Below are 4,499 nucleotides of genomic sequence, written 5' to 3' on the forward strand. Positions count from 1 at the left end.
GTGTGAACCAGTAATAGCAGATCATAACCATATCCAATCTTGTGATTGAGGCATTGCCTCCTGTCACGTGACTTTGCCCCATTCATTCTCAATTACCCTCCACCAAACCCAGCACACACTTTAGGGGTCTGTACAAACTCAATGGAGGCAAGAGAGACGTGGCCTCCTGCTGTAACTTTACCTGCTGCTGTCACTGTTTGACAGTGTTACTTCACAAAAACAATTTATATCTTATGATCCTTCAACAGCAACAAAGATGGCATTGACTTAAATGTTGCATTTGATAAAATAATGCAAAATGACAGTACAGTTCTGTAACTATAAAGGCCTTTCCACTCTAAGCACGAAAAAACAAAATTAATATCGGACACGATGATGCACTGGAATAAAACAATAGATTTCTATGGATGCTTCCACATAGACCACAAACATTTGTGCACCGAAAATGCTAATGTTTTTTTCCAAACAAGTTCAAAGAATGTTTTTCAGTTTCGGGCCGTCCAATAAGATTTGAGCTAGGATCACGTGACCAGAGCAGCTGCTGTTGCACAAAAAGGGAGAAGTGGTGCCTCTGTTTTGAAAACCAGTGTAAAAAAAAAAAACAGAAGAAGAGTATTCCGGAAAAAAAGAGAAAGGATTGGATGCTGTGTTTTTGTTGTATATGGTATTTGAGAACATATTTATTCTCACACGTTATTTATACAGAATGAGTGGATGCTGAATTGTCCATTGAATTGTGTGATCTGTAGCGCACCGGCCGTTTTCTTCCACATGTGCAAGTGTTATGAGTCAGAGCATGTTTACTCTTTTTCTACACATGAAATATGAAAGCAAATAAACATATGATTATTACAATATATTTTCTGAATGTATTTTGTATGCAGCACATAGTACTTTAATACCAATAAAGGATTTTTATGACAAATATTAGCAGTGTAGCATTTTTAGGATTACAAAGACTGCATGTTTCTGCTTATAAATCAACTATAGATCACAATTGGAAGTTATTACAAGCACTCGATGATGGGTTTAAAGTGGGTAAGCAGATACACTAATAATTACATACATTTTCAAGTGTAGCTGGATGCTAATTGTACTTCTAATGATATTTTAGGATGTAGCCTATTCTTGTAAGCATTATAGATAACTTGTTTTGGTGTAGTACCTTGTTTATCTTAATGTAATGCTGTATATTGAGCAGCCGATGATGTTAAATCCATTTATGAGATACATAGCTGAGGAAAAATGCATTGTTGGTCAACAACACCTAGCGTGCCGGTCGTGAGTTAGCAGAAGGTGAACAATCGTTTTGCGGTTCGTATGAAAGCACTGTTCATCTGTGATTCGCCTCACTTTTTCACATCGCGCTCAGTGTGGAAAGGGCTTTAAGACTGCTTCTCGTTGATACGAGGATACTGATCTTCTACAGAGAAATGTTATTGGTGAGTTTCCATCTTTGGCTATTTCACTTAACTAAATGTTTACGCAGGCTTTCAAGAGTTATGCTGAATTAGTTTTTTTTATTTTTTGTTTTCAAGTTTTAAGAAATTGTTCAGAATACAACGTTTGTGTCATGAAGGGTTAATGAATTTTTCTTTTACACTCAAATGAGTATTTCCTTTGAACACAGTCATGAAAGAGTTTTGGTTATTTGCTGACTTGCTGACCTACTCATTAACGAGTTTTGAGAAATGGTTTAGATTACAGATGACGTTTTTCAAATGTTTTTTTATAAATTCTTTTTACAAGCAATGTTACTTTGTATTAAATAGAACATCTATAAATAATGCAGCATTTTTTTTGTTTGGATCTCCTATTCTATTCAAAAGTAGATTGTCTTTTTACAAACTGCTTTAAAAATGTGTTGAAGTCAATTTAAATGAGTGTGAGTTCAATCCCCACAATGACCAAAAACTGGTTGTGTTTGGCGGACCCCAGAATACCTGAAATGTCCCCACAAGTAACCACTGCGTCAGATTTATAACTTTTGTAGTGAAATATTTGTAATCTGAAGTGAGGCAAACAGGCTTTTTAGTTTTTTTCACATAATTTTTTTTAGGTCTGTAGGATCATAGGAAAGGGTGGTCCCCATTATGTAGCAATTCTGACAGGTGACCCCCACAGTGCATAAAAACAAGTGTGTGTGTGTGTGTGTGTGTGGACATACATTTCTTTAGTCCTGCTGTCATCATGGATTCTCCTCCATGATCCACACTAGAAAAGACAAAACAGAATAACATTCAGCCAGTAAACAAATTGCTGTTGCTATGCAGTTACTATACAAGGTACTCAGGGTGGTTGCTAAAGTACATGATGTGGTTGCTTTGCGGTTGATAACGTGTTCTGGTTGGTTGCTAGGGTGTTGCTATGCAGTTGCTAGGGTACTCAGGGTGGTTTTTAAGATGTTGATATGCTGTTGCTAGGGTACTCGGGGTGATTGCTTGGGAGCGGTAGCTCATTATTATTCAAAGAGACACGGCTTGCTGTGAACAGAGTTGTTTTCGACATGTTAAAAAAGGTGTTGTTTTACACAACCATTGAGGTATTTTAACCAAAGTATTTTGGAGACATTTCATGAAAACCCTAAAGAATCACACCAACTTGTGGGAAAATGGGCATCCTTTTGATATAAGTATGTTTTTGTTTTTGTATTTATGTTTTGTGGTTAATAGATATCTTTTAACCAAAGTTTTATGGAAGCTGTAGGGAGGTAGCTATTCCATTTTTGTTGTGTTTTGGATGTTTTTTTTTGTTTTTTTGTCATTTTTTGGGTGAGTTTAGGGGGTGAGTTAAAGTACGTTGTTCATTTGTTTTGTTTGAGCAGTTTAGTTAAGATTTTACTAGAAGACTAAAAGAATAAGACTAGTGCTCTTTAAATCCTAAATATATTGCTGCATCCTCTAAAAACTCCTAGACTCATATAAATATACCCAGAAACACTGAGAAGTTTAAACAATGAAACCTAAAACCTCTTCCTGCTGGACATACTTGAATTTATCCAGTGAGCAGTTTGGATCCTCCAGTTTTTCAGAGAGCATCTTGACTCCTGAATCTCCAGGGTGATTATAGCTTAGATCTAGCTCTCTCAAGCATGAGGGGTTTGAAGTCAGAGCTGAAGACACATAACAACATCCCTCCTCTGTCACCATACAGCCAGACAACCTACAAAAACATACAGAACAAACAAACTAATGTGATGTGGACTGTCGCTGTATATTACATTATGTGTTGTTATTTTTTTATTTTTTTTTATTTTTATTTTTTGTATTAAACTGATTATTCCATAAAAAGTATTTTTTATTGTTTATTGTTATTCTGATCTTGTCAGTCGGGTCAAATGTGTAATATTCACAGAGACAGAACAATCACTTTATGAATGTGCAATTAGCTTGTTTGTGTACAGAAAATATGATTTTTTTTTTATTTAACCTGTTAGCCAGCACCCCCCATTATGGGACTCACAGCTGAAAGTGCCCTACCTAACTTAAAATTGTAACAGTTCCTTACTTCAGTGTGTTACACACATTTGGTGTCTTTGGAAAGAAGACCCTTTGGGCTGTACTTTTGTTCAACCAGAGTTGATAATGCTCAAAAATATTAAAAGTTATAGACACTGAAATGCCTTGAATTTTTTTTTACCACACTGAATTTTTTTTTATTTGATATAAAGATACATGAAATCAGAAATCAGCCCCCCCCCCCACAAATTTTAGTCATCAAATATACCACTGCATATTTTTTTCAATTATAAAACACTAGACAGAAAACTTAGACATCAAATAAGTGATTTATTTGAGCACTAGAAAAATACAATAAAATAATTTGAGTAAGAAAAATAAGAAAAAACAAAAAAAGATTTAACTTTGTATGCCAATTATAGAACGTCCTGAGATTGCTAGAAATGCAGCATTTACAATGAATTACAATGAAAATACGTGCTGATGGCCAGTTATAGAGATGGTAATCATATAAATGCTCCATAAAGTAAAAAAATCGCACTCTATTCATATAGATGGCGTTCACATTGATAGCCGCGATTACACAGTAATAGCGAGCTGATTTGCACTCAAACAGATGGTAATCAAGCAGATACAGGCACATTCAACATAAAACACACTCACACATATATAAAAAAATGTTGAAAAAATAAAAATAAAATAAAGAAAAAAGGCGATCGCTAAGTTCAGCCTCCATCAGAAGATGACAGGTGCGTCCGAGCGCGCATCACACAAGAGAGCGCCAGAATTCAAATCAAAACATCTTCACTTCACTTTTTTTTTGGTGGATCATCTCATTCTGTTTGTGGCACTACGCTACAAAAAACCATGCCGTTTTTTTACTACTAAGACGCAGTTTCTGAGTGTGAGTTATTCCATAACGGACAAAAAACAATTATGTCCCTGAAGAACTGAAACGTAAAACAAAGGAATTATCATCCATATTACAACATTATTGCTTCATTGGACTAAACGTGCTTCATGAGATGTTGTTCAGTGGAC

The 4,499-nt window shown here is 35.3% G+C and overlaps 1 long non-coding RNA gene across 1 annotated transcript; it reads right to left on the minus strand.

Moving 5' to 3' along the window:
- Positions 1 to 727: 727 nt before the first annotated feature.
- LOC122139251 lies at positions 728 to 3,478 on the minus strand. Its single transcript, XR_006156137.1, has 3 exons — positions 2,989 to 3,478; positions 2,168 to 2,214; positions 728 to 811 (listed from the first exon to the last, which is right to left on the minus strand). It is a non-coding gene; the product is annotated as an uncharacterized LOC122139251 (long non-coding RNA).
- Between the last annotated feature and the right edge of the window lie 1,021 nt (positions 3,479 to 4,499).

Source organism: Cyprinus carpio, chromosome A4 (genome assembly GCF_018340385.1).
Source record: "Cyprinus carpio isolate SPL01 chromosome A4, ASM1834038v1, whole genome shotgun sequence".
Taxonomy (NCBI): Eukaryota; Metazoa; Chordata; class Actinopteri; order Cypriniformes; family Cyprinidae; genus Cyprinus; species Cyprinus carpio.